Consider the following 15457-nt stretch of genomic DNA (forward strand, 5'->3'; position numbering starts at 1 on the left):
ATTCTTACTAATTCTTCCAGACAATGTACAGTCATTAAAATAAAGCTTTTGTCTAGGAAAGAAAGAACATTTCCAACCGTTATATTATAAAATTCTGCACATTTTACATTTCTGCCCCCCTTTTTTGTTGCATGGTTGGGCCTATTGGATGTAGCCTTAGGTTCTTTTCTAGAATGTTGGGAGAGCTGTTTACCTTGAGTTTGTTCCTTTTTGATTCAGCAACTTTTCCTCAGCTTGTGTTAAGGTTTGAACATTGCTGGAATTAACGCAGCTGTTTGTGTTTACTTTTTGCTTGTATGCTTCTATCACATGAGATGTCAGCCCAGGGGCCTGGTAATTACCATGGAACCAGGCAGCAGAGGGAGCAGATAACCTCAAAATGTTGAGTTCTGTGAGTGACAAAGAGCCAGGAGTTCTGAAGCCCTAAAAGGAACCTTTTGTCATGGAGAACCCATGCCCCTATTTGATGATAGTGGGGTGAGTATAATTTTAATTTAAAACTCTTAAAGGAATCTTTACAAACTAACATGTTGCTTCTGCTTTATGACAATGCAAAGATTTGTAAACTGTGGCAAAATCATGTTGGCATAACCATGTTGGCTGGAATAGAGCTGGCATTGTAACTTTTAAAGTGTGCTTTAGGGGTTCTATGAAGTGGTTTAAACCAAAGCCACAAAAATGACAAAAAAATTTATTTTCAGATGAATTTTAGTAGACTGCCGACTCTTAGCATTTATGTGCTAAAGATGCATACTTAAAAAAAAAAAAACCTATTTTAACAATTAAATGGTTTAAAAATATTCCTCCTCATGATTCATGGAATTTCAGACCCAATTAATTTTTGAGCACAAAATATGTGCTAGGTACTGTTTTAAATGTTTGTATGTATATTTTCTCATCCAGTGAAATATAATTGTTCATTAAATATGATGTTAAAAATATCAAAACAAACAAACAAAACAAATAGGAAATAAAACGATGTATTTGTTTCATATCTGCCTTTTATGGTTTGTGGAATCTTGGTTTGCATGACATGGTTGCCCATAATCTCTTTATAGAGGGAGTCTTCTGTACACTTTACACCAGATTCGGATGAGTCATTTGCATTCATCTCATGGCCACTCTCAGATGAAAACCTGCTGCAGAATGGCATGCATGAGATGTTAGTTTTTTCTTTATGATTGAGGGACTGTTTCATCAAAACATTGTTTCAAACAGATGTGTCCTGGTGTTTACTGAGGGGAGAATTTAAGCCAGACTGATTAATTAGCAGTTAGTCAAGACGTTTCCCTACTCCTATCTGGAAGTCTGGGGATTATGAAGCTGTCAGTAGGTTATATTCAGATGATGAAAAAAATGACAGCAAACCAAACCTGAGATCACTATCTCAGCGTGTAAAATATGGTGTTCTAACCACACTACATGGTTTTTATTGAAACATGAGTCTTTTGGAGTGTGCATGGTAGGACTAACACGGGGTCATCATTCTTTTTCTGTAAAGGGGCAGGTAGTAAATATTATAGGCTTTGTGGACATACAGTCCTATCACAACGACTAAGCTCGGCAATTGTATCACTAAAGTACTTGTAGACCGTATGTCAATGAATAAGCGTGGTTGTATTCCAATAAGACTTTACTTATGGACACTAAAATTTGAATTTCACATAATTTTCATGTGTCACCAAATATTATTGTTCTTTTGATTTTTGTCCAGCCATTTAAAGAGGTGAAAAAATTCTTAGTTTGCCAGCTGTATTATTTCACCCATGGACCATAGTTTGCCAACCTTTGGCAGAGTCTTAAATCAATTTTAGCCCTGGTTCTTTTTGTTTTTTATATACAAGACGGATTCTTTTTTAAATCTTAGCTTTTACATTTGTAAAATAAGGGGTAATAGTAGTTGCACTATCTCTTCCCAGAATTGTTGGCAGGATTAAATGATACAATGGATGTGAAAGTATTTTGAACATTGTGAAGTGCCATGCTGATATAAGATATTGACTGTGTTATGATTTGCATCAGGAATGTGTTTGGTTACAGGTAGCTGAGAACTGGCTTAACAGTGGCTTAAACCCATGAAGACATTTATTGTTCACTTACCTGGACGTATAAGGTCCCAGGATTGATACAGTGGCTCTACCACAATGTCACTCAAGACCTGATGTTCGCTCTCTACATTTTGCTAAAATCCATGTGTTGGTGAGACCTACTTTCACAGTCCAAGATGATGTCATAACTCTACAAGTCATGTTCTCACTTGACAGGGTCCCAAACAAGAAGGGAGAAGGAATCTTCTTCCAGCCTTCTCTCCTTCTAGCAAGAGGAAAATGCTTCCTGGTCCTCCCCCAGCAGGCTTCTCTTCATATCTCATTGATCTGAATCAATTCACTTGCCTCTTCTAGCCCAGTGACTGGCAAAGGGGAATTGATGTGCTCAGCTTGTAGACCAACCATGAATCAGCTTCTGGAATTGGGTACAGTGCTGCCTGGACATTCAGGGTTCTGCTAGCAAGGAAGATTGGGGGGGCACCTAATGGTGTCTGCCACACTATTTTTCTCCCCTATTATGAGTTGTGTGACTGTCAATTTGGGGGTGTAGCTGGGGGTGTAGCTGGTGAGCTAATTCCCTAAGAATGCTCAAAGATGAATCCTTCAGGTGCCATACAAGCTGTTCCCACACGTACATACAGACAAAAACCATTGTAGTGAGCTGGCAGAGTCTGGCGAGGAGCTGAGACTGCATGACTACAGAATTTCCACATCAACCTGTATTAACCTGAGAAGGAAGCAAAATAAGGGAGGAATTTGAAGGTCATCTCCATATGGCTTCTGGAACATACTAGAGAGAACCAGTGCAACCCTCGTCTATTATACTTTATTATGATAAAATGCTCCACAATCTTTTTTTTTCTGAGGAAACCCTTTATTCCTGTATAGTACAGTACTGGAAGTACCTTTGTAGGTGTGTCTCATTTTCAAAAAGCTCAGATTAAAAATATGGACCCCAAAACACAAATTCGGAGTTAAATAACCTAAAGTTTAAAATATACTTCATTTTATAGAAGAATTTACTGTATAATCCCTTTAAATAGTGAAATACTTTGGTCCACTTTAAATGATTTTACTGATGAAAATATGATTTCCACATACTTTATATGTTTTTCAATTGCCGTCTGTGTATTTGGCCCATGGACCACAGTTTGCTAACCGTTGGCAAAAAGTCTTGAATCAGTTTTAGTCCTGGTTCTTCTTTTTTTTTTTAATACAAGATTAATTCTTTTAAAATCTTAATTTCTAATCAATAATTTATCATTCCATGTAAAATATGTGTTAATTTATCATTCTGTGTAAAATATGTACACACACACACACACACACACACACACACATGCATACACACCCTACACCCACCTATTGCATTGCATTGAGTTATGTAGACCTATAAATTGATTTAAAAAGAATGAATAAAATAATCTTGTAGAATAAAATTGTCACTGATGTGAACTAAATTAAACATCTTAGGGTTTCAGGGTACCAGGGTAAATGACATTTTCCAAGGAATTAAATACCTACTTCAAAAGCAAAGTTTTACACAAATTATATACTCTGTATACAAGCCAAATGTCATGACAATGCAGAGAGTGCTACATTGTGTGAAAGTTTGAATCAAAGGTCCCTTAAAACTCTAAGAATCTTTCATTTTGTGAGAATAATTTGACCTTCAAGGTCACTTCTTTTCTTAAATACTGCAATTCTATGATTATGGTAGAAATGTCTGTATTCAGGTTCTAAGCTCATAACCCACTATTCGTACATTCACCTATGCATTCATGTATTTGTTCATTCTCTCTCTCTCTCTCTCTCTCTCTCTCTCTCTCTCTCTCTCTCTCTCTCTCTCTCTCTCTCGCTAAGACATGGTCCCTGCTGTGATGGAGTTTACATCCTAGAATGAGGAGATCAACATAAACATCTATCTGATTATACTGATGAATGCATAAGTACGTACAGATTAGTGCTCTGAAGAAAGGCACACTGCACTGTAAAAGGACAATGAAGGAACATGAACTTGACTGGGGATCGTGGAAGACTTCTTTGAGGAAGCAATGCTTGCTCTGAGAACTCATGTGTGGGTAGAGTTAATTAGTGAGAAAGGTAGAGTGGGATGGAAAGAGCATTCCTAACAGAGGTATAGTGTGTTCATCTGTCCATCCGTCTGTCCATCCATCCGTCCATCCATCCATCCATCCATCCAGCCATCCAGCCATTCAGCCATCCTGTTTTACAAAACAGTAATCAAGTGATCATAGAGTTGCGAACAAGTAGAAATCATCTCTGTTTTCGAAGTCTACAAGTCCATTTGTGAGATCAGAGATGTACATGTTAAAAAAATCTTCAGAAAATGTTAGGAGGTAATTTTAAGTAATACTAGACATGAGGCAATTTCAGCCCTTACTCTTGGTCTTATTGGAGTGGGATTTGCCTGAGTGAACACCCAGAGGCAGCTTTCCCAGGTATCAACCTCATTGCTTTTTCCCATGGAGAAAGTGCAGAGTACAGAGGATAAGACCCATATGCCAGCAGCCTAACACTGCTTCCATGGGAACTGCAATTTGCAGTTAAAAATTGAAGCAAAATCCTGCATTAACAGGGGAATTTATCTAATTTTAGAGTGAGTTACTTTTTTCCTAGTGCTTTTAGGATCAACCGAAAAGCAAAATTCAATATTTAAAAAATGGGAATTAAATTGATATCTATTCTACACAAAGAGATTTCACCATCTCATTGTGACCTCCAAGAATATGGTTGCTGGTACATCAGAGGTGATGTGAGCTGGCTTTCAGTGGTTAGCAAATTTCTATTTATAGTTGTCAAGTTGATGGTGAATGTTCCACCAAGATCACAGAATCTTGGCCTTCAATTTATACCTGGAATGAGCTTAGCGATCCAATATAACTCCCACCTCACACAAGAAGAAATCGAAAGACAGATGGATTAAGTGATTTTTTTCAAGTCACTTAAACACTTATGCCTCACATGACTCCACAGGCTTTTGTGATGGCTGTGCAAGCAGCACACAAGCTGGATCTAGGATCATCTAACTCCTGGTTCAGTGTGAGGGGCTTTGATGTCTGACTCTGTACTCCAATCCTTGCTATTTACTAGCCTTGTGACCTTGGAAAAATTCTTTAACTTCCCTAAACCTCAGTTTCCTCACCTATAAAAGGGGATAATAATTCTAACTACCTCATGGCACTGTTGTGAAGATTCAAATGCATGAGAAGAGTCAGTCTTGTAGTAAATGCTCAGTAAATGCTTTGCCACTTGTCTTTGGCCAACAGAGAGGATAGAAGTGACGATGTGTCAGTTCCAGGTGGGAATTAGTGAGCCTGGGCTACTGTAGTTCCCTCTGTTCTCTTGTGCTCCTGGACTCGACCATGAGAAAACTATGTCCTGAGCACTCAGTTATTGCAGGGATAGGAGACAGACGGAACAAATCTGAACTATGATCAGAATTTGTTTATATATGTCACCAGGAATATTCTTGTACAAGTTGTTTTGCGCGCATATGCATTGATTTCTTTTAAACAGATACCTAGGAATGGAATTACATTAAAAGTGGCCAAACAGTTTTCCAAAGTGGTTGCACCATTTTACACTTTAACTAGCAACATGTGAGAGTTTCAGTTGCTCCACATTCTCACTCACACTTGATATTGTCAGTCTTTAATTGTATCCATTCCGGTGGATGTGTGATGATATCTCGTTGGCAGCTTACTGAGTTGATAAAAGTTTCTTGCTTGTTTGAAAACTTCTAACACTAGTTTCTAGGTCCTCTGTTTTACCTAGAGCACAAAAAGTGTGACTAAGCCCAGGCCCAGGTTTGTCATTCAGCCTTGCTCATCTACAGTACCAACGGAGAATTGGCCAGACCAAGCACCCTATCCCCCAGAAACATCCAGTTGGTTCATGAGAACCTTCCAGGTGACCACACTGCCTAAATGCTAAAGCTCCTGGTGCTGATGTGGCAAATGTCTGTGAGTGTGATGGAGAGGTAGGGGAGGTCTCTTCTATACCTTCTATATATTTAAAGAACAGCAAAAATTGACCTTTTTACTGGACTAAAATCACATTGTCTTTGTGTAGCTTGTAGAGGGTTTTGTCAGGGATGGAGAGAACAGATGGTGACTGCAATGAACTTTCTAAATCATCTTCCTCTTCCTCTTCTGCCCTTTCTACTTCTATTTCTACCTTCTCCCCTTCTTTCTGCTTCCTTTCCTTTTCTTCTCCTCTTTATCCTTTTTCTCCTCTTCCTCCTTGTTTTTCTCCTATGAGCAACTGAATAAGAGTTGCACAAAACCTCTGAACACAACTTTGAAATCACCAGAAAAATTCAAACCCTTGAAACATCGTGTGTATGCCCCTGTCCCTTCTGAATGTAATGTAGTCCTAATTTATTTCATATATCATTTTAATGTGTATATTATTAAGAGTTCTATTTTGTCCTGTTATCATTACTTCATGTAACTATTTCCATATTTCTAGATAACCCGCATAAGTATGATTCCTAATGTCGACATAATAGTCCATATATTAACACACCCTCCTGCTGAGCCCTTTCATCTAATGGTAACATGATATCCTAGAGTATGGATGTAGCAGAATTTATTTGAGCACTCCCGTTTCATTGGACAGTTATGTTCCTCATAGTTTGAAGCATTAATAATGATATAGAAAATATTCTTTTCTATGAATATCTGCATTTCTCCTTTTTTCTTTAGGATTAATTTCTAGACATAGAATTACAGAGTCAAAAGGTAATGGACTGTTTCAATGTTCTTTGTACACATAACAAATAATGTTCCAGAAAGACCTGACCAACGTTGTTACTAAAATTAATACATGAGAATGCCTATTTCGTGGCAAATGAAACTTTTAAAAAATTGTGTAATTAAACAAAGCAAAAATCTTTCTGTTACAAAGCAACACATACATCTGCTTCCCAAACCTCAGTCTTATAGAAGTGCATGTTTATGTCTTTAAATGTTAGGATGAAGACTGGAATCATTTGGGGACCTACCCTCTCATTTGCAGGATTTTATAGCCAGTGGTAGATGCTGCTGACTGAGGACAGCAGCCAGGGTTTCTCAGTGTGTCTTCCTCAAAGGAAACTGAGTCTACTGCTGGCCTCTCCCTTTCTTCCTCCATCTTGGTGGTCAGTAGTGTTGTTCCCCAAATCTTTCTGGCTTTTTGACTTCCAGGTACAGGGCAAGATTTTACTTCCCGGCCCTCAGGTAGTTGAGTGACTAGCGGTTGGGCCAGAGGAGAGTTCTGCGCAGCAAGATGTGAGCGGAGATGAGGTGTGTCACCATCAGGTCAAGCCTGTCATGGCTGGTGTGAGGTTGTACAGACCTGTCTTTCCTCTCCCACGTGGCTGGCTCCATGTGAGGGAGTGGAGTGGGAAAGATGCCTTTTTTTTTCTGTGAGATTTTGGTGGTGTTTGCTACCACAGCATAAACTGGCCTGTTCTATGTGCGCTCCCATCACGTCTCTTCCTTCCTCCTGACATTTATGAGGGACTCACCCATAGCCATGATAGAGTCCTATGGCCTTTGCCCTGACCCTACTGTTGGGAGTCAATAGAAATAGATTTGAATCTCATGTTACATGATTGACATAAAATGCTTATATATAATTACCACTTAATTTTTTAAAAACCCTAGTGGATGGCAAGGAAACAAAAAATACCTTTGTTTATTCAGAGAGGCTCAAGAACAAATAAATGGATGGTTGCAGGGGTGGAGGGAAGGAAGTGGAAAGAGAAGAGATACTGACAGGCAGCTCAGAGAGAGATGGAAGTCTGACCTTTAATATTCAAGAACCTGCCAAAAGAGTTTTCTGCCATGTGCCCAGATAGGCAGGGTGTGTGAGAAATGGTGAAGAAACTACATGCCCAGTGGAAAATGATGCCCCTTTTAAACAATCTGAGCAGGTCTTGATGCAAGGCAGTGTGGTCTTGCTCCTTTGTTTACAGAGGAAGCCTTTCATGCAGGCATGATATATCGAGGATTTAAACCCTTGAGATCCTTTATGCTAACAGACCATTTGTCTTGGATTTTCCAGGTTTCCAGCTTGTCTTCAGGAGTACACCATTGACTCTGAAATTAGCTATTGCATGGACAGATACGTTACAGGTCTCTAAATTATCTAGCTGCAGGAACTTGTCATTCCAATACTTTAATGGAGTCTAGCTCTGTTTCAGCCCTCCCTCCCTCCTGTCCTTCGCCAGTGTCACACAGGCAATTTCAGATCCTTTTTGCTTTCCGATGTCAGAGCCTCTGCTCCTCCTTGCTTTCCTTTAGCATCAACATTGCCAGCCACTATTTCCTACTTATCTTGCTTTTTGTGTCTGTGATACAGCCAAACCACAGATTTTCCCTGAAGGGAAAGTGGGTCTTTCACTGTAGAAGTGGATGGCTTCCCAAATTGGTCTCAAGGGCCCTTTTCAGACTTTTTGGGAGCTAAAACACTTTGGTTGCTGGAGTGTGTGTATGTCCTTTACTATCACAGAAAAGAAACATATTTAAATTAAAGTAAGTTGAAATCTTTTTAAGAATGCTTGAGAATTTCCCCAAAGAGGTGTCCCAGGCTGGCATCAACTAACTGGATGTGGGAATTACTTTCCTGGAGACACTCAGAATAAAACGTTTTCTCCTTCTAAAATGATTTCCTTCTAACCCAGTGTCTCTAACAGTTTATCATCTGAATCACAACCACCAGGGTGGAAGTTACTCTGCAGAGTCCTGAGTTACATCCTAGACCCACTGAATCAGAGCCTTTGGGGTCTAGGAGCTAGGAATCTGCATTTTACTGGCACTCCAGTCTTAGAATCTCTGCCTCCTAGCAGATCTCCCACTAACTGGAAAGCTTCATCAATCTACCTCACTTGCAACAAAGCTGTACTCTTCTGTCTCCAAGCCAGGGGCTGGTGGGAGGGAAGATGTCGTCCTGCCTCTTCCAAAACTCTCCTGTGTGGCTGGGCCTGGTGTTTGCGAATGAGAAGGTCATGCAGGCAGGTCAATGAAGAAGACTTAGGAAATACACAAGGAGTGAAACACAGATGTCAGAATCTCTTCTGGTCAGGGATTAGGAAACTAAGCACCATTTAGTTTTTTCATTCATTTGTCCTCAGATATTTATTGTTTACTCTGTGCCAGGCACCAGTCTAGCTGCATTCCACCAAACTTCCCATCCCTCAGTTTTTTGTCCAATATGAAAAATGAAGCTGAGGTTTAAGCTCCAATTAGGTAGGCACGGCAAAACAATGAGGAGAATTAAGATAATTCTTGCCTTTTCTCTCTGTGTGCTTACCTCTGTGTCTCTCACACACACATATGGGGGCTAGGGACTTTAGCTTGTGTTTTCCAAACATATGTATATAATTTACTTTCTTCTTTCATTCGTGCACTTGCTTATTCATTCAGTAAACGCTCACCCATTCAGTCATCCAACTAGTGTCTGTCGTAGGCTTACTGCGGTGCCAGTCCAGTTAGTAGAGACACAGTGATGAACGAGACAGTTCTTGGCCTCATGGAGCTTTTCTTTCAGTGTAGACAAGGCTCTTATATGCTTATTAAATAAATAAATCCGATTTTACAATTTACCTTCCTACTAGAGATTGGCAATTCACCACAATGCAAATTAGAGCACAGAAGCCCCGCCCCCTTGCTTTCCTCTTCTTGGCTTTCTTTACAAATGTTCTTTTCAGCAAAGTTGCCTTTCCAGACATTTCATTACATGCTTGAAATATTTATACACATAACTGGGGGAAAACGAATTAAAACTGTGAACTCTACATGACACTTAAGTCAAAATAGGAAGTTGAGTTGTTCAGCTGTAGATTTTGACTGCTTCCCATTAGAAAACCCCTTTCAAGGAAAACCTTCACGGAGCAAGACACTTCAAAGAGGTTCCCAGTAATGTTGTGTTTAAAACGTGTTAATTGGACCTAATTGCAAACAGCTGCCCAGTTTAGCCACTGTTTGGGTTGGCATTCATCCACTCTAGATCTAGGTCATCTTTTTGGTTACATTATATTCATATTGGGATGTTAATATATTTGTTATAGTCTCAGAATGTGTCGCTATCCAAAGGATTATGAGATAATAAATAAAAACATGGAGATAACATATTTGTCAAGTTTGGAGGTCACTGCCAAGTACACAAGCATGTGAGAGTAGATACCCTAGTAGATACACTGTGTGGGGTCATGTCACCTCACTTAAACATATGAGAAAATTTCCAACAAAAACAAAAAAATCTGTGGTGTTTGATGGCTTTTGTATGTGGGTGGAAGCATTGAATGATCTTTTATTGTCTATTCTCTTCCACTTAACTATTGAATTTTAGTGCCATTGCAGGAAGAAGGAGGGGAAAATAATAAATACTTCTCAGTTTATTAGGTGAAATTGCTGTTGGATCTAGTTTTATAGAATACTGATGTTTCTCAAGTACTTGTGGGAACAACTCATTGGTTACAGGGAAGGAGAGGTGGTTTTCAAAATATTTATCAAATAGGAAAGCATGAACACTGAGCCATTAGAAAGAACACTCTCACTGGCCATAGTAACTGGCACGGACAAAATCATGCAGGCTTGTGTAGCATCCAAAGGGTTCGTTATCCGACAGGTTATCACTGAGGGTAGCTGGAACGTGACCCTGTTGGGATTCAGTACAGAACGTACGCCTCAGAGTTATCTTGCCCTAGGAATGAGAGTGCTGGGGTATTTATACCCACTCCCATCCGACACTGGTTGAAGGCTGCTTCCTGAGCATCAATTCTCCAGCACTTCTGTCTTGCTCTTCAAGTGGCAAAGTGGGCTCTGGAAGACTGAGGATGCCCTTATGCAAAGAAATACTGGGGCTGGCAACTGGAGGTCACGCTTCTGATACTGAAACAGTATATGCCCAGAGGTATGGGTGGGGCGCCTGCTATGGTGGTAGCGGGTGCTTTTGAGCATGTTGGTGGGGTCAAAATGGGGATCATGAAGTATTTCTCTTTGTGTGTTGTACACATCAGTAGCGATAGCCTTCCTGAGATTGTTTGAAACAAATTGGTCCTCAGAATATGACTTATAAATTAAATGGGATTGGAGTGGGGGGTGGTGGAGTACGTAATGAAAATGATGATGACCGTGAGAATAAGATACGTAGTTATTACTTATTTTTATTTGTTCTCACTGTATGATAGCCATGGCTTCCCCATTTTCCAGATGAGGAAACTGAGGATTAGAGATGTGAAATAACTTGCCCCAGGACACACAGGTGGATTGGTAGAGACAGGATTTGATTGGCCTTTCTGACTATATCACAAACTCCTGAAAGTATAAAAGTTTTAACACAGATCCTTCCCTTTCCCTTTTCTTCCCTCCCTCCTTTCCTCTCTTCCTTCTTTTCTCTTTCAACAAATATTTGAATAGTTATATGTGCGAGACACTGTTTTAAGCACTACACAGCAAAGAAACAATGTGGTTTCGATCCAGAGAGGGCTCCCATCTTTGCCTTAAAAACTGTTTTCCCTTCCCGAGGCCTTCTCCCTAACTTTTGTGGGGCCCTGGCAAGTGTATAAGTGGAGGCTCATATACCATATCTAAATATTTAAAAGTGGTAAATCAAGCTGACAAAATGTTAAATAAAATGTTTTCCTCTCCTGCCTCCACAAGTATATCTGCACGGAGGGCAGGTTTGAATGAAGAATCGGTGGACTCCTGGGGCGCCATGCGGAAGGTGGTGGCTCAGTGGGAGCGGACTCCCAGCCCACGGCCTGCGTCTGTCCTCGCCTCTTCCTTTCCTGGCAGCCCCGCCTGAGAAGGGCAGTACATGCATGCGTGTGGACATTCCAGCCTGTACATCCAAGTCCATCCCTGCAAACAGCCACCCTGGGGCCACGTCTTAGTCTTAGGGGTGTGCATACTGGAGATGTGGCCTGCTCCTGACAGAAACGGCCTGGGGAAGGCCCTGGAAGTGGGCTTAGGACCATTCAGTCATGGGATTCCAAGGTCTGGCGCCCAAAGTGTGGTCTGGCAAAGGAGCTGGCTTCACGTGGGCACACGTCCATGGCCTGACACACTTCATCCTGTGGAAAGGGGCATAGCCAGGGAAGGACCCAAAGTGCGGGGTTCAGGCGGCCCCTCTTTCCTGGGCCTAAGAGTGTGCTGCTCCTCCCTGTTCTAGTCTCTCTCCTAAAGCTCACTGTCACGTGCCTCTGCTTTTTTTTTGTTTTTTTTATTTTTTGAGATTTGGCCTTCTGTGGTTTCTTTTTCTTTCTTTCTTCTCTCTCTCTCTCTCTCTCTCTCTCTCTCTCTCTCTCTCTCTCTCTCTCTCTCTCTCTTTCTGTAAAGAAAATGTAGAATTCAAACACTACTTATTGAACAGAGGGAGGGTCAGCTGAGGTGGACAGATGGTAGACATTCCAGAAAGAATAAGAGTGGGATTGTGGAGAAAAATCCGCTGGCCCCTCTCTCTGAGGCCTGATAAACTTTTCTACGTTCAGCAGCTCTAGCGGAAAGATGAGCTTCCCAGAGCTCGGTCTTGAGATCTTGATGGGCTCATCCCAGACTTCTGGAAATGGATGAGATTTCAGTAGTATCAGCTCCTCACCCTATGTGCTTCTCTAGCCATGACAACCCAAAGTTCTGGATAAACTCCGGAAACGCACACACACAGTGCCTTTACTGAGTCAGGTTATCCTGGGGGAGTGACACAGAAGAACATCTGAGCCACACAGCACATGTTTATGCTGGCGTGTGTTCCCCTCGCTGCCCTGGGGAAGACAGATGGTTTCCTACAGGCATACCTCGGAGATACTACAGCTTCGGGTCCGGACCACCACAATAAAGAGTCGTAATCTTTTCGCTGGTGGAGGGTCTTGTCTTCAATTTGTATAAAACCAACATCTCTGAGGTGCAAGAAAGCAAAGCGCGATAAAGTAAGGTATGCCTGTATTTATGAGAACCAGGACTAGAACGTGTGCTGACAAGTCCAGTAGGTGAAAATGATCTTTATTAATTCAGTTAGCACTAAGGGCAGGTGTATCTAATGTTTGTGTTCCCTCTTCAGGTGATTATTGTCTCCTGGGCACAGGTAACTGCCAACAGGTGTGTACCTCTTAGTAGCTCCTGGATGGCATTAGCTTATTTAACATGCCGGCTTCAGGGCAGTGGCTGGCAGGACGCTGTGATGGGAAGGATTCTGCACTCACACCCAGGCTCATTGAGCAGGAGTGCTATGAATGCCCCGAGTAAACCCAGCTGGTGAACTTACCAGGGAGTTGCCACAGGGGGACAGAATCATATGGGAAACACAGCCAGACCTCGGTATGTGACTCCAGTGAGGACCTAAGTGGAGCTCAGTCAGCAGGGGCCTGGCCAAGCCAGGAGAGCTCAGAGAGGACCTCGACCCGCCACAGACTTCAGCATCTCGGCCTTTCCGGGAGGGCCCAGGGGACCTGGATGATGGAATAAGGACCTCCCTCCTCTATCATGCCACCATCAGGTAAAGTAAACTTCTCCCCCAGGAGCCGTCTCGGAGAGGAATGAGAAAGTGGGTGAGGAACATGGCAAGCTTGAAATATCTGGGAGACAGTTTAAATGACTAGATTGGATGACATTTAAAATTCTGTCTCTATGTAGTAAGGTGAAGGGCTCAGGAGAAAGACTCAAACAATCATAGAAAATTATGAAGCTACATTGTCTTTGTGTAACTAAATGTAGGGTGATTTTGAACTTGCTAAAATTGTCTTTGCCCAGCATCTGTTCACCCGTGCCTGCATGCATGCACGCACATGTGTGCCCGCACGCGCACACACAGATGGCACTTCTATAAGATTTCCCCTGCCACCACCTCCCCCCTAGAATCTATACCCACAAAAGCAGTAGTGAGACATGGAGACATCGCTGAGGATTTCAAAGGGGAGATGAAGGAGAAGGTTTCATTGCACACTCCACAGTAAACAGGTTTATAAACCCCCTGCAATACTGCATCATTTCCAGGATGCACTTCATTTTTTTTAAAGCTTTTATTGGGGAAGGGGAACAGTGTGTTTTCCCTAGGACCCATCAGCTCCAAGTCAAGTTGTCCTTCAATCTTGGCTGTGGAGGGCACAGCTCAGTTCCAAGTCCAGTCACTGTTTTTCAATCTAGTTGCAAGGGATGCAGCCCCCCCATTCCACGCGGGAGTTGAATCGGCAACCCTGTTACTCAGAGCTTGCACTCTATCCAACTGAGCCATCCAGCTGCCTTGGGACGCACTTTTTTCCCATGTAAATATTTGATATCTCTGAATCAGAATCTGTCTCACTGTGATGGTGCGTCATAGTATATAATTGGCAGCACTTTCACAGCAACACATAAAATAATGGTGTGTCTTATACTGGCACCTTCTGCTATCTGATGAAATCCTTGGAGCCTTGGGCTTTGCTGCCCTCCCTGAGCTGTGATCAGAGGCTTTCCCAATGAGGTCGTTGCGTGGAGTGGTTCAAAGCACAGATTCCAGGTCTGACCGTTGCTCACGAGCTCTGCCATGCATTAGCCAAGTGACCTTGGGCAAGTTACTGAACCACTCTGCTCTGGGCCTTTGTTTCCCCATCTGTGAAATGAGGATAATATTACTAACTGCTTCATAAGGTTGTTGTAAGAGTTAAATGAATTGATACATACAAAGAGATTGCAACAGAGCCAGGTGGCGGTCAGCACTAGATGAGTAGTTAGTCTTAGAGTTATTACCTCTTTCGTCTCCCCCTACAAGTCCAGACCCCTGTTGCCTACTGCGTTTTTCCTTCTTTCCTTATGAATAGTAATTCAGTGACCACTGTTTGCTATTTGAACACCCCTTGAGATCTTGCTTTCCCTCCCCAAGAGGCTTGCCTAAATGTTTCCTCCAAACAAATCTGTTCTCTTTTTAGAGGAGTTCTGAGAGATGAAAACTGTTGAATGTGATGACATGTCTTTATCAGTATTTCTGAGGCATCTATGGTAGAGGCAAGAGGAAGTGAGGTTTGAGTCTGCCTGCAGTGGAAGAGGTTTGTTGGGGGGCACTAGGGGATAAAGTGGAAAAATGGGTTGGGACCAGGTGGCCATTTGAAGGATTAATAGGACACTTCTCTAATACAGCTCCTTTAGCCTGTGTGTGTGACCGCAGCCTTCCATGCTATGGATACCCACTCACACTGGCCAGCCCTGAGAGGGTGGACAGGGTATTCACACTCACTTCAGGGTATTCACACTGACTTGTATGGGTGGCAGCTGGTTCTACGCGCATATAAAGCTGGCCCAAGAAGGCAAGTCAGTGGATGTGAACTGAGAGATTAATGTGGGCTTCGGTGAAAGGCGGAGATTCAGGAACAAAATGTCAGATGTAGTGGCCTAAGAGAAAGATAGAAAAAAACAAAGAAAAGCTCCACA

This window comes from Rhinolophus ferrumequinum, chromosome 7 (assembly GCF_004115265.2).
Source record: "Rhinolophus ferrumequinum isolate MPI-CBG mRhiFer1 chromosome 7, mRhiFer1_v1.p, whole genome shotgun sequence".
Lineage (NCBI taxonomy): Eukaryota > Metazoa > Chordata > Mammalia > Chiroptera > Rhinolophidae > Rhinolophus > Rhinolophus ferrumequinum.